We start from the raw sequence: 21172 nt of genomic DNA on the forward strand, positions 1-21172 counted from the left end.
ATCGCCTCTTTGCTTGAGGAAGGCCAACGCGTGGTAAGAGTTGGTGCTGACAACGGAAGTGAATTTGCAGTTTCGAGAGCCGTGGGTGTTCCGTGACTATCGCGCTGATATTTCTCGTATGTCCACACGTCGTCCGTGTTCTGAACTGGTTCTCTAGTTCATACCAGTGTCGAGTTAAGATCAGAGCCTCGTGTTTCAGCCCACACAGCACTTCCCTTGTGTATTCGTCTTACCGTTCGAACACTAACGTACATTAACGTGTTGTGTGTAGTTTGTAAGAAAATCTTTTAACTTCATTTTTATACCAGGTGGAATCTGGCGTTGGGGGTGCAGTGATTAATATCTTACCATCTACGCTTTGGTCTACCAAGTTGCGTCTTCTTTTCAAGTTATAAAACTGAAATTGTGTTATGCTCAGCTCAGGTCGTATTCATCGGAAACCGTGTGTTAGTGTAACGTGCGTGGGAGAGTTGACAAAAACTGAAAGAGACAGTTTGGAAGACCTGGGTGTAGATGGAAGTTTTAAATTAAAGTATATCTGACAAATGTGATGTGGATTGGATTAATCTGGCCCAGAATTGGGAGACATTTCTTTTTTGGTTGGACTTTCTTGACTGTAGTTGGTCACTGTTATTAGAATTAGAATGAATACTTTGTTCACCGAACACGTAAATCCTCTCATGGGCCTGCCGCTCGCTGTGGTTACACGACCTCGACGCGACCGGAGTTGTTATTTCCGTATCCATTTCGTATTTTTTTTATCATTTTATGTGTCCGTCCTTGAGAGTAGATGAAGTTGCCTATGGAATGCGATACGCTGCCTGTCTCAAGCAAAACAATGCACGTGACGACGTTCCAGGGTGTGCTAATGAAACACGCCATCTTCTGTCGGATATTTGTATGCGTTTTAAATATCTTTCCTTTTGTCATGGTGATACAAAGTTAAATTAACTAACGTCGCTCTATGATTGTATTCAGGTCAGATTTTTATTCGAATAATGGAGTTTTTATTACCCTGAGTTTGTGCGTAATAATAACCCCTCAGATTTATTTTTAGACCTTAAAAGTTTTTTAATTTCATGTTGTAACACGCCTGTGCATACGACAGTTCGTGCATATTTGAATTTTTGTCGGGATTTTGGAAAAGGGAATTGTGTCTAGGATTGGAAATGCTGTTTCGATCGAAGTTTGTGTGGTTATCCACTTTGTAACGAGTTGACACTCTTGTACAAGGATTAAGCTCTCGTAGTTAGGTGGCATAACACCCTAACGAGATTTATTCCTCAGGTGTTCACGAAAGCAGCAAGCTGTCATTAAGACACTAGCGGTCGTCGTGAAAGTGTCTTCGTTCAAAAGGAAAGGCGCTCAGGTAGACTTTCTGCCGTCCTGCCCCCCCTTTGCGTCTCCCATTCCGCCTTTAGCCCATGCTCGGGAGTTATTTTGCGTCCACTGTACCTGGTTCTGTTAGGAACGCACCGCCTCTCCCTTCAGGGCGTTTTTAAAACGTGTTTTGCGACATTATGACAATGCTACTCTGTTTTCGTGCGAAGGGTTTTCGATTTCTGCGCTGTCAGACACGTACATCGTGAGTCTCTCGCGTGTTTGTGCTCCTACTTAGTTGCCAAAGTCCGCGAAATGGGTTTTTAATCTGCCACAATCTCCTTGTGAAGTGCAAGGACTTGTTATCAAGGAAGGTAAAGGCGCATAGAAATTTACGAGGACGGGGACTGTTGTACTCTGTGTGCAGTGCGCGGTGAACCAGAGGTTAGGTTAGGTTCATGTCGTGGTATCTGTGCAAGCGCTGTCACCATTAGTCAGTATCAGACGCTGATTTCGTTACATATTTACAATTTGAACTTCACATTTTACCGACGACTTCGTGTTTATTGATCGCTAGGCGCTAAAACCGAATTCGATCCCCAGATTTTGGTGTCATTCGAAATTTAACAGGAATCCGTGTGATACGTTTCGAGATGACACATGAGTACGGGCGCAACCGCCCACATACCGTTTTATCACGTCCACTTTGTTGAGACGACGCGTGTAACTACGTCTGGAGTTCTTTCGCGCGAAGCAGTCGGTCGCTTTGCAAGTGGAAAGTTTACACAGACCGACCTGCAATGGAACGGCTGTAATAAAGATTTGTTTGTGTTACCTGTCTTTACTGCGGACTAAATCTGTAACGTTGGTGTCCCAGCAAAAGATTTACGGCGCTGGCCGATGTTAGGAAGTTATTTTTAGTGGTGTAATGATTTAATAAAAGTGACCCCCAGAAGACCATTTGTTTTCCCCACTAAACTGTCGTGCGATCTAGCAAGGACTCGCTTTTAAAAGGGAGGCTGTTCCACGGTAATGTTCCTTCCCCCCTTTGAACCGCAACACGATTCTGCAGAATCTCCTATCTTGTCTGCCACGATCTCGAAATTGATGGCATTCAAGACTAATCTTCCCTCTCATTCTGTCGTTGTCTGTTATTTTAGGCGTGTGTGCGTGCGTGCGTTTTCACTTCCGAGACCATCCAACCATCAATTTCTTTTCAGTGTCGCCATTTATTCATTCTCTGTTTCCGTCTCGGTCTCATCCGCCTCCACGTCTTCCGGCTTTTCCCCCCGCCTTTTTCCGTGATTGTGAATTGTCTTTGTAACTGGATTATGTGCTACGTTCTACCGAGACATTCCTCCGAAAGGAAATTAAAACAGAGTTTTACAGAATTCCGTCTCTTGAAATCTCTGCTCTTATTTTAATGATGCATTAGGCCTATTATATTCCATGCAAAGGATAAACAACTCGTAGAAACAGCGGTGGAACCTCAGGAGGCACCAAGCGGAGAATTTCTCGACCAGCTGAGCGACTGTTAGTTTCTCAAGGGCTCTGCTTCGTGAAGACAGTTGTCGGTGTAACGCGAAGCCGTATTTAGGCTTATCGCCTTGCCTGTTCGAGTTGGCGATAGGCCTTCAGACGCTCTGCCTTAAGAACCTCAAATCATACCTTGACGGGAATAAGTTTTCGTCAGATTCCCGCGCGTGTAGTAACGAGAATCATGGTCTTTGTTCCTTGTGTGATCATTTGCGTCCGGGCATCGCAGATTCTGTGACGTCCTGTAGCAAGATTAAGGTCTCGTGGTATCCCGGCTTCGCGCGTCTTACTGTGCAAGGTACGTAAAGTCGCCACCTTTCATTAAAACTTGATAAGCGTAATCGAGAATTAAAACTGACCCCTGTGGCCCTGGGGGATTACGTCGGTGCACTGTGCCCTAGGAAGCTGCTTCCTTTTAGAATTTTTGTCACTAATTTGAGCTACCATAATCGCTTGTTCGATCGGCTCTTATATCGCCTAGGCTAAAAATGTCCCGTTCTCAAAAGGACACACTGAAGACAGAAAGAAAGAAGCCAGAAGGCGACGAAGGGAAAGGATAAAGGAACGGGGGTGTCAGACAGGAAGGCTGAGAAATTGAATTTTAGAGGTTACCGGTGCCTGTTATCACTGTCAGACACAGTTTTCAGCGCATTCTCTCTCCCCCTGACACATCTTGAGGAGCTTGTTTGTGTAAAGAGCTTCGTCAGTGGTTGTCCACCTTCGCCAGCAAAGGGCGTGTGTCTCCGGCAGCTTAAGTCAATGCAGATGAAGTTCGAATTACACCCTTCCTACAAGAACTCCAAACCTGAACTCTTCTTACTTTTCAGGTGGAGAGACGGAAAATCTCAGTTACGAAAATGCCTTTGTCAGGGATTCGAACCGGCCACTGCTTGAATGTAAATCGTACGTACCGGCACGTAAGTGTTGGTTGTGTGGCCAGCAGCACTGCCTCCCCGGTAACAGCCAGTCTGCCCCATTTGGCTGACCCGAGCCTCGACCAACTGTGCTATTAACCCTTTAAAGCCAGGTGGTAACTCTATGTACCATCTTCTATAGCAATCGGTAATGCTGCGTTCTGTATCAATATTTTTTGTAAACAGCGGTGAGCAGTTCATTTTCGGAACGGCGTAGAGTAACGTTTTCTTTGCGGTACGGACTGAATTCTTAAATATTATTTAGACGAACTTTGGCTGTTAACTTCGCCGTGCCTTGCAGTATTCTCCAGATGCAGTGGTTTTCTTCAGGCATCTTAGCTGCATGGGTTGGCCGTGGCCGGCGTGGAGGGGAGAATGATTCTGAGATGCATCTTGATGCGTGCTCGTCTTTATTGAAGCCGGACTTCGGCACTAAAAGCCGGAGTCTGTGCGGTGGACAAACGACACTGAACAGGCGAATTTCGCCTTAGAATTACGGCCATTCCACTGTGTTTGAGGCACGTCTTGCTGCCTTGTGTTTGCGTTATTTATCCCAATATTTAAACTAGGCCTACTGTGGTCCACGCGGCATTGATTACCGGTGTATTGATCGTTTAAGAGCCGACTGTGGCAGGGGAAACCTCAGTACAATATCTGCAACATGAGCCTCTGGTCGTAACAGAACCCCGTGGCCTGCAGGCCGTGGTATTTAGGTACAGGCAGTGCAAATTTACAAACATTAAAAATGTGCATTTTCTCGTTCGTTCTCGTGCTGGTCTTGTTAAATCTTGCTTTACTGTTTTTCAGTCGTATGTTGCACATTAGTGATATCTCATTGGTAGTATTATAATGAGGCGTGTTTTATTTTTGGAAGAAATTTTGCCCAGTTGTTAATTAAATGCAGATTATGTGTTAAATTTGTTGGAAGTAATCACACGTTGTGCAGTGTCTGTAATTGTCACTTGGTCAGGGTGGAGTTGCTGACAGCAGAAGAAGGGTCTTCTTAATCATAACGTCTCTGTTCAGCGGCTGCCGGCGGTCTGCAGTTTCTGGGTATTCAGCTGCGTTGAGAGAGACAAGGAATACACTCGGGAAACGTCCGTTTTAAACACCGAGATCAAGATTTGCTTTGGGGGTCACGAGACGTCACATCAATACATTTGCTTTCCATGACAGGAATGTGTCAGTCTCTGCCAAGTGCGCTGGAAATGTGTTCATTCTCCGGCGAGCCTTCGACAAACCGGTACTATTCAAAAACAATCCCGCTGTGTACTGTGTCCGTTCCGGCACATCGTGATTCCTCCTCTGCTTGATGGCTCGGTCTCGTCATGAATATTCATAGACCGAATGAACGCTCCCGTCTGATGTCTCACTCCTACGTCGCATTGCCGCTAGCCTTCGGCTTCGGAACACGGGCGTCGTGATACGGTCAGAGCTTTGAAATGATAACGCGGAATTGCATTCGGAACTGAGGCCCGCGCTGTTGGCTTCAACCTCGTTTTTAATCTTCCGGGTGCCACTGCTCTTGTTTTGAGCTACGTGTGTCTGAAATTGGAGTTAGATTTGAACATCGATGGTTTCTCGAAAGCCACTTATTTATATTTTTTTATAAGGTCGTGGTATTTAAACAGGTGGTGGGTTGATTCCATGGAGGAGAATTCTTCTTGAAAAGCTTCAAATCGTTAAGGTACTCAAAAATAATCTCAACCCTTTATTACTCGAAGAACCATTGCCTTGTCCACAATATGTATCCACCAGTCCGTGTGAAGAGCCTATGGAATCCAGTTCACGACCTCCCACCGTCTACGTCTTGGTCTAGCAAGTGTTTCTCCTACTAAGTTTTTCGGAACCAAACTTTTATTGATTTCTCATTCTCCCACGCGTGCTACACGTCTTTTCTCCATTTCATGCTCCTTGGTGAGATCGTACTAATAATATTTGGCGGGCTACAAAGTCGGTGGCCGCGCGTGGGTCCTCGCCATTCGAGCGCTGCGAGCGTATGCTCGAATCCCATACTCGAGGTATCGATAAACACTCACCCGCGTCTTTCTACTGTGTTGACCCGTGTGGGTAGAGGCCTTACGACGGCCGACCGGGAATTCTGCCGAATGTCTGAGGAGGTTCGGAAACTTGGCGGAAAATTTTCCAGAAATGCTGAGATTCAGCGTGGGCTCTAAGGCTCGGCAGTTCGCGTCGATTTTAGTCTACAAAACTGGTTTAATTGTGACGCTTATTGCAGTGTCCCTTTTTTTAATATTCGTATTTTAAAAGTCATTTTCTATTCTCGTTGTATTTGCGCGCGTTTCAACATCAATTAGAGGCATATTTAAATAATGCTGCATTTAGTACTTCAGTTCCACTTGATTATCATATTTACCTCCAATATTTGCTCCGGTTTATTAATTCCAGTTTGCTTTGTGCGCTTACCCGCAGGCGATCTCCTCTCTTCTGCATTTTGGTTCGGTGTTTTTCACAGCCCTCAGCTGCGATTGCATGAGCAATTACAGCATCATTTTGTCTCTAAGTGCGAAATGCTGCCTTCCGCGCACGTCATCTTTCACATGAACAGTCTTTATTAGCCTCCGTGGCTTCTCGTTTGTTTGCTGTTCGCTTTTCATGATATTTGCTCCTATTCTCTGTAGTCTCAGTGTTCGGGTATTTCAAGTAGACTTCCTCTGTGTCTTTATTCCAGTTTCGCCACTTTCCTTCTCCTTCTGTTTATCGTGTTCCATTTCGGACGTCTTCTAACTGTGTAGTCCCGTACTCCGGTTCTTCTCAAGGCTTCTAGTCAGAGGCAACAGCTGTGCCGACCAATTCTGTTTCTGGCGTCTGTGCCGGAAGTGATAATTCCATAGTCGTCCATCCTCAATCCAACCGGCCATTATCTTTTCAGATTTTTTTGTATTTTGGGTTTTTACGCGGTCGAGTTTCGGGTTCCCCCCTCCCACGGTCGACTCCGGCGACGGTGCGGGGAATTGGACTGCGAACCTTCGTGTCTGTATCTGCGCAGCGCAGTAATACAACGTAATATTGTCGCTGTTGAATGTCCGATTCTCGTCTTGTGATCACCTGTTTTTAAATGCGTCAGCATGTTTCACCAGCGACTCAAATTGTAGTTCGTGCGTTTTGGGGTTTTGAAGAAAGCCGATGTGTGGGCTTCAGGGTTCTCAACCTTCACAGACCCCGAACGCGCGGCTGACGTAGGGCGCCGGTCTTTGTCGTATTTCTGTGTCATTCAGTGCGATGAGAACATGGCGGTACGTCCGTCAATGCCGTCCGTTGCTGTGAGCAGCTTTTCAGCACAACGAGTAACGTCAAACCAGGAACGCGCCAACATAAACTGGAGTAAAATCACTGCCATTTGTCTCACTAAACACTGATTTTGTCTTCGAAAATTTACTGAACTACAGGCCTAAGCCTGCTCTTATACGTCAGCATCATTCCGTTTGAGGCACCGTCATAGAGCGACGACTCGTGAGCTTGGCCTGTAATACCACGGGCACTGTTCTCAGCGTTTCTGTTTCTGTACCAATTTGTCACCGTGAAATTAATTGGTCCAGAGAGGTAACGTCAGAGGCGCTCCGCTGTGCCTCGCCTGTTGGTCTGAGACTGCGTGGGCGCTGTAAAGATGCTCTTATATTTTCTCTTATCCCGCGTCCCGACGCCAATTGGATTATTTCTCCCACGGAGTAGCGCCCACACGGTGTGAAGTTCGGTGAATGCGACGGTTCTGATTGCGTCTGATTGGCTTTCAGGCACGATTGAATACGCGGCGATCAAAGTAATTTCTGCTGATACATTCATCTGCTTTAACAGAATATATTGGACTTCGTTGAAGTCTTGCTAGAGGGCTCGCATATAGAAATGCTTGATGCCGATTGGTTTGGAATCTTTTATTCTCGCGTGTAGCGTCTGGAAATTAGATATTGAAAAGCGGGCCTTTGTCTGCCTCGTGCCGGTGTCTTGACAATTTGCTCGAAGCTACGACGGCCACAGCTGGTCGGTTTGCCGTTTCCCAGACAGAATTTGTAATTTATTTTTATTCCAGGGGCGTACTTGGTGGCCTGCGAGGCTGTCGAGGTGCTTATTTCAGGTGGAAAATACTGAATATGTCATTTTATGAGACCAGTCACTTAAAGATTAGAAACGGCGAAGAGCCGCGAGCAGTGTATCGATTCATCCAGTATTGTTACTGTGAGCGGGGAATGTAGCGTACGAGGCTTTGGTCGCAAACTCCGAATTACGAAGAGGGCCTCTGAGAAGGTTGCGGATGGCGTCCAGCTGCTGGCTTTTGTGATGGCCGGCCGTACCTACGCCCTTTCAGACGTACTTTTGCGAGCCTCGCGTAATGTAGCCCTCACTCGGACATTCTCTTTGGGCCAAGTTGTGAGCATTTTGGCATTTAATATAGCTTGGAGCCACGCCAAGGAAAAGTTTGTAAGTTTGTTTAGAACTCTCCTAAAATGAAACGTGACACTCGTAAAGACCCCGCCCGCACGGCGTAGGGTCAGCTGCCGAAACGTCGTCTGTCTTATCAAGAATACTTGGATTTGAGGTTATTGTCGCTTGCGGCTCTCCGATCGGTGACTCCCTACAGACGATGAGGGGAGGTGCGTGGCTTCCACGTCACTTCTACCCTGAAGATGTACGCGATACATTTCTGCGAACCGTCGTTAACCGCCTTGCAAGACTTGCGCTTGTCTTGGCAGCTCGAAGTTCCGGGGCACAATGCAACACGCCTCTCTTCAGGCCACCCTCATCTGTCGTCCGTCTCTGCGAGGGAAATCTGATGGTAGCAAATCGCGTGAAATGTCATTATTTCTCGCCCACGCTCTCCGCTGTCGCTCACGTGGGCTACCTGGGATTTGCTTTGATGGGAGGTCAAGGGAATGGAAACAGACGAGCGAAGACCCCGACGCGTCTGATCCCAATCGGACGATAACCTCGGTAGGGCGACGAGGCGGACCCGGGAAGAGGATGGTAAGACATCGGAGTTGAATGGAATGGAGTGGGACGAGCTATGATGCTAGCAAGATTCTTGTGTTGTATCGGGCACATAGAAACCTTCTTTAGTGGCTGTACGTCATCAGGACTTCGCTGCCTTTACTTGAAAACACTAAACACACAAATCGTTGGTGGCGTCGCGAAATCGGTCAGAATAAAATCTCCTCGAGTGATTAAAAATACTATTTCACTACACACCTTGCAGGCGCTTGGGGGAGGGGTACTCATTCTTAATTTCGACACTAGATGGAGGGTGAGTGGTCAGCGTCACCCCCCGGCCACGCTTGACCTCGGTATCCATTGGGTGAGAGCCGGTCTGGTCGTAGAGAGACAGGAAGGAAAATTCTTCTGCCCCCGCCGGGGATCGAACCCCGGTGGTCCAGTCCGTAGCCAGCCATTATACTGACTGGCCTACCCCGGCTCCCCTCGATTGATTAATTTTGCAAAATCTGTTGAGTGCACTATAAAATTGTAAGTTGAAGTTTTGTTGTGTGTGTTTATGCATGAAAAATTGAACTTTGCTACGTCTGACCCTCACCTTAAATTCTCTGCACTGTGTCTGTTCTGTTTCATTTTTCCTGAGTTTATTTGCGGCCAGGAGCATCGTTTTTATTCACAACAGACGGAAAGACACGGCCCAGGAGACGAGACTAGAAATAGACGGCGAAGGATTATCCGCGATAGATTCAGGGGCCCCGCTGCTTCGGTACGTCTCTCACGAAATGAAACTATCAGCGTCTGCTCCATTCAGCGCCCAGAAATCTCAGTGGTTTTATGTAGCAGACAACTGAATGAAAGCGGGATAAGAATGGGAGAGGAGATTGAATATTTCTGAGCCATCAAATCGTGTGTGATAGAGAGACATTCGGAACGAGGGAATCTGCTCTCCGTTTGTACCCACGCGCGCATTCTACCTTCTTCATAAGTGCTAAAGGAAATGGGGGCTTTGGTAAAACAGAGAATTTTGAATGAGAGTCCGAGGCCCACTTATGTTAATCTCCAGCCATGTCGTGGGGGTTGGGCGCCGGAAGGAACGCGCAGTGACGGGGCGGCGTGGGTTTTGGCCTTTGATGGCTGCGTGTCAGTAGTGAAATATTCAGCCTTCCTGCATAAGCAAGCAATGCAGTGGGTTTCTGCCATCTGGAGACCCATCGAGTATTTATCTCACGATGCTGCTTCAGCGTCAGAGGTTATTTGTATTAAAGACTCTCACTAATACCAGTATGAGGTTAGGAGACGTAATGTGTGTGAGTGTCGTTTATTCAAGGGTGACGAGATGGACGGGACATGTAGAATGCGTGACACTTGAGATGGGCCTGTTCAAAACGCTGATGCTTCGTATTTGTGAGGCCTCGTCTCCTTCTGTCCACACCCCTTCCAGGTCATTATGCGTTAAACATCTCAACATACGTCATCGAAATCCAAGTTACTGGGAGGCTCTTAATCTAGACATCGTAGACTGTCTTGACGGGGGTGAAGATGCCGACGTTTCGAGGAAACATTTTCTTGGCTGAAGATGGAAGTATTCCTCCGAAACGTTGGTATCTGCTTCCAAGTCGTTACAACCCAGAAGACCAACATCGACCAATCAATCAATCAATCGGAACGCGGAGTGACAGGGGAATTGAAGAACGTGTGTGAGCCCTGCCAAATCCACGTCTAATCTCGATAGGTAAGACCGTGCCTTTAAAATGGGCTGGTCTGGGTGCAAGATTTATTATTTGGGGGGGGGGGGTTGGAAGCAAGTCTTTGGAATAGTAATCAATAACTTCTATATAATAGAGCAGGGTTACGATAACAGCTGATTCTCCTTTTTTTCTCAGTGCATTTCCCGTTTCGTGATCAATACGTCTTTGCTCTGATTTATCTTTTTTAAGAAGAAAAGTTTTGTGCAGTTTTAATGTGATAACCCGCGTAGTAATTAACAAACTTCAGCGCGATGAGAGGGTGTTTTAATTGGCTCTTGATTTTAGTGGTCTCTGCAGGCGATACACAGCACGTTACGTAAGCCGACGTGTTACAGCGGCCCCCGGGGGGCAAAGTTTTGCATGACAACCGACAGGCATTGGTGGGTAATGGCACCGCTGGAGAATGCCTGAATGCACATTTCACCAGGTGGTCGCCCTTTACTGCCCTTAAATATCATTTCCGCGTTCTGAAGACTTTTAGAAGATGAGCTGTTTTCTCGGAAGCCTGTGATTTGTGATTGAACGTCTTTGGATTGTGGTGGAATTTCAGGCTCCCACGATATCTGGCTCTCTGGGCTGTTGCGCCTTGTAGCCTGGTAGAGTTTTACAGACGTTTCGGAGGTCATTACTATCTGTGTTACTGTGCTTTCGATGTGCGTAATGAAGTGAGAGGAAATTTATTTACTTTGAATTAATTGTAAACTGGCAGGAGTCTGGAGGTTGGTTAAGTCGGGGCGGATGGAATGGGCCAGGTGAGAATTATGCACATAATTAAAGGTAAGAGGCCACTTGTGAGGCCTTGGCATAGGTTGGAGGATGATATTAAAATGGATCTCAGGGAGATAGCACGTGGACGTGTCGCTTTCCTAATACTTTTCCGAAACATGTCCAGCCCACAATCCTTACCGTAATTTAAGAAGTTTGCTAATATCTCACGCTTAGGCGTGATCTCGGTCGTGTACGATTTGGGAATTTGCCTGGAGGAGTTTAATTTAGTGTCTGGAGTGCCTCGTGCCTTTCTTATTGCCTACGTGGGGGTTCGTGTAGGCGTCGGTACCATTTCCCCTCGCAGCCTCTCCACCCCCTCTTCACTCTCATTGTCGATGCTGGGAACGGATTCCACCGGGTGATTAGAAAGTAGTGTGCTGGCTTTTCGCGACGTTAAGGGCGGAGGCGTTGGTAATGGTTGGGAGTTTATAAGCTGCTGGTTGTTGATTACACAGCGTTGCACGGAAACATAAACAGTTGCTGTTTGGTAAGGGTGATAACATTGCTCTGGTGTATGGTAATTAGGTCTGAGCAGAAAATTGAAGGTAATTTTGTCCTGTGTTTTAAGAACGTAAACAGGCGGTGGTTGGACATTCATGAAGCTTTTGTCTTTTGTCCAAAATCTGGTTTCTGGTGCATCGGCAATGGCCCATACGCCCCTGATTGGCTTTGTTGGGACCGGAGCTGTTCTGATGATGATTCTTCGGTTGTCTCGGATACGTTTATGCATTGTCGGCAAGTACTGCTGACTCGAAGATCCTGCAACCTCTCTCTGCTCTGTATACGCAGATCCTGTTAGTGCAAGCCGTCTTGCTCAGTCCTGCCAACAACACTTACGCGTTAAACTTAATTTACCTTTATTTTTCGTTCTGGATGTCACTGCGGTCCGCCATGTTGGTTTGCAGTGTCCTCTTTTATTCTACGTTCCTCCCTGCTCAAGAGACGTGTTGGTCGGCTGCTGCCAGGTTTGATACCGATGCTTTAATGAACTTTGACACGTGTTTCAAGCTCCCGTCCATTCGGAGCGCGGTTTGACCACGTCGCATTCTGACTTCTATTTAAACCAGGGATTCTCCGCAATCACCCTTGTCCACTCTCGGCCCGTTTTTTTGTTTTTTACAGGTCAGAAATTTACTAAAAATCTATTAAAAATGGTGCTGTCTTAGGTACTGTTGCTAACAGGTGCCTATATTACCCATAAATTACCCCAGAAGCCCAGTATTTAGTAGACTATTTGATTTACAGCGTCTGATTTATCGAACGTTCAGCCCCAACTGTAATTGTTTAGATTTCTTCCGAGTTTCCGTCCTCCGTCTTGATTTGACGTTCATCGTGGCATGAACACTTGGTCACATCGGCCGACAGTGGTCAGTAAAGACGTCGTTAACAAACTGTTATAGTACCAGACAACCGCTGTTCATTGCACAGGTCGACACAGTGTCATAGAATTTGCCTCGGACTGAAAATCAAAAGATTTTAAAGCGCCTGAATCTAACGAAGTCTTTCAATAAATGAAAAGTCGGAGATTCTCTTTGGCTTGTGGGAAGTTTTGGATGTGACCCTTCGGTCTGAAATGCGTCGGAGCAACTTCTCGCCGGCCGAGAGGTAATTTTTTATATGATGTTCTGGTTCGGACGCGTTAGTGCATTGCCGGACTCGGCGACAGGCGCTCTGAGCGAATTCTGTTCCCAGTAGCAGTCGCCACATTGAGCGTTCTTTAATGCTGTTAGATCCTGTTTCACGTGTTTGCAGAAAAGAAGATGCCCTCATTGCACTTAGCGCAACAAGAGGTTAACTCCCATTGCTATTTCAGTAGTTTCTGACGAAGACTGTTTACGCCTGAAGCGACTTCATACCCGGGCGGATCTTGTGTGTGCGTTTCCTCCGTTGCTCGTAATATTTCGTACGTGTCACTGTATTGAAGTTTCGCTGCTGTCGCCAGGTGATCTGAGTCTCGTTCGTACGTCTTCATGATTTCACTAGCTCGGAGCTACGTGTCGCCATAACCGTGTGCTCCAGACTCGATTGCAACTCTACATTTATTCGTCCGGAATAATTGAATTGTACTGTAGTGTTCCTGTTAAATGTGCCACTGTTGCACGGGTGCGCTGCCTCGGGATCTTTGCGATGGGATCAGGAGGAGAGCGGGAGTAATCCCCGCGCGACCAACAGCCGGAAATGCGACTCCTCGCCGTAGGTAATCCGGAACAGACGCGGACACTTCGTCACTTCAGCTGCTCGACTGAATGTCCTTCGTAAACAGAAATGTGGACTGCGAGAGAGAGAGAGAGGGAGACAGAGATTTTGTGTAATTGTATTCTGTGCTCTGGTACGTAATTTAATCTTTTTCATTTTCGTTTTATACTCCGGAAGTTAATTTTATGTAATAAGGTTTTGTTTCCGTCCCTGCCGAGTTGCCGTGTTTTATTTTTTTTACAATTTTTATTAACATGCAAAATTACGTGGAGATACGGCGCTGATTTTAAATCTTGTCGCTTTGCAGACTGAGCTTAGACTGACTCCGTCTTCTGTACTTGATAATGTTATAAAGTTAGCGCTCTTTTATTTTGATCGAAGGGTATTTATTTATGAGGCGCTGACGGTGCGTGACTGCTATGAAATGACAGGCGTCGCTTGCTACTTGTTGCATGAACGACCGGTGACTGGAAGGAGCGAGTAACAGGACATTTGAGGGCTCCAAAAGCTGACGACGAATGCCCGGAGTTTTATCTCCACTTCTCCATGCGTCTTCACAGCGCGTTGACAAAAGATAACAACTCCAGTTACTTCGTTTTGTTTAGTTGGATCTGTGATATGTAACCTGGTCGATATCAGCGTCGTGCTACAGGTTAGGCTGAGAAGACGTTTCGGTTGGCAGTTCATTGCGAGAGACTCTGAAATCTGCCCGAAACGTCCGTTCAGAAGGTGACTACGGCCCAGCAGATACGCGTCTGATTTCTGTTCTCATTTTTAGCCGTTGAGCCCGATCGGTCAGAGGCACAGCTCGGAGTTATTTTGCGTCCGGAGTTCGAGTGACGGGCGCGGAGGTCGCTCGTTGGGATTATTCTCACGCCGAAAATGATTTCGGTGTAGTGAAGTATTTTGTCGGCGTTCCAGCTTCCATCATCAGGGTCTCTGAATTCTTATAGCAGGAGCAATACCTCTGCAGACGGTGCTTCAGCTTGTGCTGTAGTGGCCGTGCTATTCCGTGAGCCTCGCACTCAGTTGAGATGAGGGATGCGACTTTCGTCCTTGGATCTTTGACTTGGCTTAGCTCAGTCACAGGTCCACGTTCTTCTAGACAAAGGGAATAATCGTGTCCTGCCAGATTGCGTGGTTTTCTTCAGCTTCTCCCCCCCCCCCCCCCGACTACAGTGACAGTACGTGCCACCCTTAAGTCCCCCTCCAGCCTCCTGAAGGAGGTCTCTGCTGTGCGAGTGTTTCTGGGGCTCGCTTTGAACCTTGTTTATTTTTAATACTCGTTTTCTTCCGCTGGTGTTCACAAGTGATGACGGCAGTTGCTTTACATGCCGTCTCTTCGTTTTCCGATAAGTTGCAGGGAGTGTTGATTCAGACGTTGGCTGGAAATCTCTTCCTTCCACTCTGCAGACTTCACAGAGTTTCAACTGCATTTGTTTTGTTGTCTTGCCGCGAGTTTAAATTCGCGTTGTGTTTGCTCTTGAGAGCGAGGTGTCGTGGTCTGTATTCAGCGCGAACGTTTCCAAATCATTGGAGAAGTTTCTGTGCGTTCATCTCGAATTCTGAAGGCGATGGGATGAGTAGCGTGAGTCTGCATTTCGTCCGCGTCCAAGAAGTATTTGTTGCTGTGTTTTTGCGATGAAGCACGGTGAACGCGTAAAGGGGTTGGAGGTAAGGCTCCACGGTTTCTTTGCTTCGACACTGGAACTGATTTCGAACGGTTTACTTCTCTCAGAAGGATCGACCCCCGGATGTTCCGGATTACATTTTGTGTTTTGTCCACTAGTTTTATTAGTACACGTTCATACACGCGTTTAGTATGAATTATAAATTTAAAATAATTACACGCAAAAGGAACGAGGGTTTTTTGTTTGTTTGTTTGCGGTATATGATGCTTTCAGTACGAATGCATCTGAACAAAAGGTTATTGTGTCTCCGGCCTTTGAAATATTTCATTCCTGTTTTATGCGTACAGTCTGTGATAGCTGAGGCAGGAAAGTGGACATATTGTCCGTCTACCGCCGCGCGGTCTGCACATTTTCAGGGCCGATGCGGGACGCGCTGACTGGCGGCCCGGAATTGTGTCAGATGCGCTCCTGTCGACTGACAATAAAGTGTAGAGCGCGACAAAGTGGGTCACCGTGGTCGACCCGAGCTGCCTGTTAACAGCGACGTTAAACAGCTGTTGTGTTGGAGTGAGGGAGACTGATTGCTCTGCTGTTCAGTTGTAATTGATACATGATTACTTGATTGAGCGTATCGATTGTTTTCGTGTTGTTTAATGAATTACCGCGCTAATTAAAATCGCGTGCATTGTACACTTTGTTACGTTAATTTGTGTTTACAATTCTCGACCCTGACAACTGACATTTTCACTGCCGTCATTGTCACACGGAGATTCGAAACTGACCTTAAAATGAACTATGACCTGTGCTTGACCTTTGGCGAGTGAAGTATAAAAAGTGTCGAAGTATCGACTTCGTTTGTCTATAATGGAATGACATAACAAAGACCTTATTCACGTAAATAAATAAATAAGAGTCTGCAGTGATGAATGTTGGGAGTTCGGGAGTAGGCAGAGAGGAAGTTGCCTGTTTGACTCTGCTGGACGGAGTTAGGTTATGTTAGGTTTTAAGGTTTCAGTGTTTTTAATGAATTTTGGTTCATCGATCAGTTGGCGTTGTGTGTGCATTATGATGCTGACCGTATTTTGGACGATATGCAGATTTATAGTCGATCTTTTCCGTGGATTTATACATACAGCTATGCGTATAATGAAGTGGAACAGGTTTCTAGTTTAAACCCCTGCCCCTTACCGGAGTAAGGTCACTTATTCATCGCAGTCGTGTCTCTACGTCTTCTGAATATGTTTCATGTCACAGTTCTGTTTTTGTTAACTTCGTGGAAGACGTCTCAAAGCGGTGACGTTTTGGGGGAAAGGTTGGAAATCAGAGTGAGGCAAATTGAACAAGCTGCTAGTCGTTGAACGGAGGCGTTGTATCGCTGTTTCGTATTGAATTTGCTATCTTAGTACACGAAATGTACAGTGGACTCTTGAATTCCTGAAGTAGGGATCCGCTCATCACAAACTTTCTGGCCAGCTCAGCCGCGAGCTGACCCGACTTGGTGATGGCAGAAGGTTCCGTCAGATTCCTCGACCCGTGGTCCCGCGCACGCAAAGCAGAAAGAACTCGGCGTACGACGTCCTAACACGTTTTCACACGCCGGAGGCGAGATGCCCGTCCAGTTCCGGGCATTCGTCAGATGATTGGGGGCGCTGACTGATGGACACACATAAAAATTTTCGCGACCGTGCATGGAAACAAGAAATACGCATAGAATTGAGGCGCGGAGTCAATGTCTTTGAAAGTGGCGGTTTAGGGACGGTAAGGGTGAATGTAGATGTTTTGTGACGACGGCGTGTTGGATTTAGCTGGCACTGTCTAGAATCCAATGCCGCTCCATAGTTTCAGCGGTTTAAATTGAAATTATAGGAAAACTACGGAGAGCTGATGCAAAATGCCGTGTTTGCTCGAGAGGCGGCTTCGTCTTCGAAGTTGAGAAACTTTTTGAACCAGTTTCGGCTTTAGAAATTAGAATCCGAGATGCATATCTCAGCGACCTCTGCGGTGCTGGATTTAGTACAAGACTTATGTCGAGAGCTGTGGGTGTTTGAAAAAAGTGGTGTTAGCGGCGCAGCGGGTGGCCCGGATATCGAGCTCCCCCCCCCCTCCCCGTCGGCCCCAATCCCTTGTACTCTGAGATACAGTGCTTTTATTGCGAATGTGTGGGTTATCGATTCCATGCTCAAGAGATTTCTCTCACTCTGCACAAGTTCGCCGTTCATAGGCAGCCAATTCTGGCAGAAGTTGTCAGATTCCTTCCCCGTGCGTTGACGTTGGCAGAGATTAACTAGCTACCGCAGTGAAACCTGCGTTTTGCGGAACCTCCGTGTAACGGAAACCTATCCAATCACTGCAGAAGGACGTGGTGTCGGAGTAGTCGGAAATATTACTCAAACTATGATTTTAATAATTAATTGTTCTAATTAATAATACCTTGCTGGTTGTTTTGTGCGACGCATTGCGTGGGATGCTGTTGGTGGCGCGCCTGAGTAAAACCCTGTACCCTTGTATTCGCACCTGTTTGCTCGAGTCTTTCGTACGGGCCGCCGAGAGGCGCGCTCTGTCATGTCTCCCGTCGTGTCAGAGCACGCTTTGATGGTCACACATCAGCGGGCGTTTGTTCGCGTCTTTGCACTGTCCGTGCGTTCGACCGTTCAGCATGAATTAAAGGGAATAGAGCAGTGGAGTGCATGTGCCCTCGGCTGGAAGCTGTCCTGCTGTGGGCGTGAGAATTCGCGCCGGCACGCCAGAGTTCGCACAAGAAACAGAATTTAAACACGTTTAATGCCGTAAGATAGACAACAAAACATTTCTGTTGCGTAAGACCTCAGCAGAGCATTAAGTAGCAACTGAGTGATTCGGAAGTTGAAACGTGTGTTGCGGAGTTGCGTTTCGCCAGGCTGCGTCGTTCTGTCTGTCGACAAGAACGAAATATTGTCGTAAGCTCCCCTTTTAGAGGCAACTCCGGGAATTGAGGTGGCTGTCTTGAGGATTGTAGCGCTGTGCAGACTGGTAGAAGTCTTCAAACGTATCAGGGGATCTTGCTGCCTCCATCATCAGGGCGATGAGGCAGCAAGGACGTCGGTAAACGTCTGCCAGACGACATTGCGCTACAACCGAGAACCTCAGGTCCGACTCGGGATGAAAATTAGGCACAGGAGTGTCCAACATCTTCCAGAACGTCGTTACTCTATAGGCAGATTCTGCTTTTGGAGATGAAGAAGTTTATTTTGGGCAGACGTATTGTAGAAAATTGTTGGCCTTTGTGTTACGGAATTGGCAACCACAGACTTTACGGAGGCTGCGAGAGGTCTTGCTATTTTTAGAATATCGCCACAGCTCGAGAATAAAACGCCACGAGACATTTTCCACAATTAACAAAGCTGTTGCATCATGTCAATTAACGGTCGGACCAACACAAACGCTTTTCGATCTGCTTTTAGCTCCAATTAAGTCCGGTGTAGGTCATGTCGGCATGGCGACAATCCGTCGTGGGCGAGGGAAACGTTACTGTTTCCGACAGCGGATGTCAATAGACGAGCATGTCCTCTGGCTTTAAAGGGGACGGCGTGCTGGGGTGGTTTACTGAAACTCGGTCGGACGATTGCAACAGTTTAAAATTCCCATTCAGTAACGAAATATGTTGTTTTGAACAGGGATTAAATATTTAATATCGAACAAGGAAAAGCTCGATTCGTGCCCATAAGCTCGTGGAGTCTACCTTAGAGTTGGAGGGCCGTTGTGTTCAAATTAACTGCAGTACACGGGGCTGTGCGACGTAAAATGTTAATTTCCTCAGTTGCAGACGTTTTCAGCTATCCAAACAAGTCAGAAGTGATTAGAAATTTACAATTTATGGAGAAACATTAAATCATGGATGTGTTTCATTTAGGGCATTTTCGTAGGTATCCCTTATGTCACACACTGCTCGCCGTTGTCTCCATAAGCGATGAGGAAAAGCTCCTACCTCTGCAGTAGGCCGGGGTCAGAGGTCAGCATCACGCCTCGGCCGCTCTTTACCACCGGGAAAGGACCCCGGTACCCCAGGAAAGTAGGCTGGGTGGGGCCCAGAGCCGGTCTGGACGCAGAGGCTAGAGGAAAAATCCTCTGCCCCCGTCGGGGAGCGAACCCCGGTCGTCCAGCCACTATACTGACTGAGCTACGCGTATTCACACTGATTTATCATAAAGAGACGAATTTAAAACACACATTCACACCACAAAATTTCACTGGCAGTGACGTAATCGGACTTCGCTTTCGAAAAGTCATTATACAGATTATTTTACCGCTGATTAATGGCGCCACGGTAGATTGTGTAATGGGCAATGCCGTTATCACTTTTCGCCAAGGGCCTTGGGCAATTGCATAATCGCTGATGATCGTTTGCCATCTCACAAAGAGCATCTGTCACGTTGGTATTTGTAACCGTAGGAAATTTAAAAAAAAGTACGGGTTTGGACTGGCTTCAAATGGCATACCCTCCATGCCAAATTTAGTATAAATCGGATCAGCCGTTCTGGAGTCAGTACTGCCTACGGCAGAACGTGTAGTTCGTACGATCACCGGGTACAGTGCAGCGCTGTCTCGCCGGAAATACGCGGTGGATGAGAACAGCCAGAACGGGTCCATAATGTTCTCGTCGCTTACGGTAGAGTGTAAAGGCACGAATAGGCCACAAGATAAAGTAAAACCTTGCTTCTAAAGAAAAAGTATTCTTATTGAAATCCTATCTTCGGGTCTACGAAGGATGGAAATGCGTTCCAGCCACACAGCGTAAAAATTGAATTCAATGGCTCTGTGTGTATCCTTGCATCAGAGTGCAATTTACAGAGGGTCTTGGGTGGGGGGGGGGGAGATACCCACTTCACCGTGAGAGAGTCTATAGAATGGAAATGTGCCACGGGATGCTGGCTGCAATGTGACCGCTTGGAAGATGCTTACGCGAACACGGGGATAGCGAAGCATGTACTAATTAAACTGGTTTAGAAGATAAGAAATGAATCGGGTATGTGCAGGGTTGTTTATACGATCCTCAGGATATCTAACGTGAGCTGAAGGAATGCATGGGAGTTGGGGGTCGTGTGATTTCTTCGACGAAATCAGTAGTAAATACGGAGTTCATGACAGCTCATAGAGCTCAACAGGACGCTGTGGGATGAAGAAAGATCAACCCTGATGAATGGGAATCGAACTTTAAGCCTGCACGAGTCACTACACCGACAACGCAGTCTGATTCCGTTCGTATATAAATAATTCTAAGCCGAAGGGGGAGTTTGATATTCCAGTCGACAGTCTCTGTCCCGCCAAATTGACACACAAGACACCACAGATGAAATAATCGGCGAAAAGTTTATCAAGCTAATTAATCTTGCCTCTTCTGTAGTGTGTTATGAAGCTCGTAAGAAGCTAATGAACGGCGATGTTCGACTCTTTTCGATTCCGTAGACGTTCGTGTCAGTGGACGCTGTCCAGCATAATGTAGGCCCCGGCCAATTCGTCATTTGCTCTTGACAGCTGAATCCCCATAAACTACTATCAGTGACTTTCAGCCTTTTAAACTGACAGTAATAAATAATCCTCTTATTGAGAACTGTTAAACCACTCTAAAACTATGGGTCTACAGCGCAGTTAGCGGAGGGGATTATTATGCAGAGTTGAGTAATTGACAAAGGATATTAATAACTCACTACTAGTTGGAAGTGCGTAGTTAACATTGCTCGCTCTCCTCGCTTTTGCCTTCGGAGGAGGGATGCTGTCAGTAATTTCGTGTAAAACGTTTCACTGTCCTGCCATCTGCCTTTTTCAAGAATTTCCCCTACCCAAAAGCTCAAAGCAGCCTTTTTTCTATAAATCACGAAGTTTCTATTTATTTAATTCTTTGAAATTGAACGTGAAATTATGTGTGAGTCACGTGACGTTTTATGTACAGAATCTTGATTTAGTGTTCGAAACGGGATTGTCCCTCGTCTGCTGCTGGTTGTAATTTGTATCTCGTTTCGCGAACCAGCGTTACCAGCGATTCCTAATTCGCGCCCACACCCAGAAATATCGTTGGCTTCCGCGTTTTTAAAACTTGGTGGGGGGGGGGGGCTGAAATGTTGGACATCCCGACTGAATG

At 46.7% G+C, this 21172-nt stretch overlaps 1 protein-coding gene across 1 annotated transcript in view; it reads left to right on the forward strand.

Annotated features, from left to right (window-relative positions):
- The window catches only part of Rpn2 (Regulatory particle non-ATPase 2), a 233167-nt gene that overhangs the window by 111034 nt on the left and 100961 nt on the right, over positions 1–21172 (forward strand). The window lies entirely within an intron of this gene.

Source organism: Zootermopsis nevadensis, unplaced genomic scaffold (genome assembly GCF_977971745.1).
Source record: "Zootermopsis nevadensis isolate Lab colony 2312 unplaced genomic scaffold, Znev_1.0 Znev_ptg000005l, whole genome shotgun sequence".
Taxonomy (NCBI): domain Eukaryota; kingdom Metazoa; phylum Arthropoda; class Insecta; order Blattodea; family Termopsidae; genus Zootermopsis; species Zootermopsis nevadensis.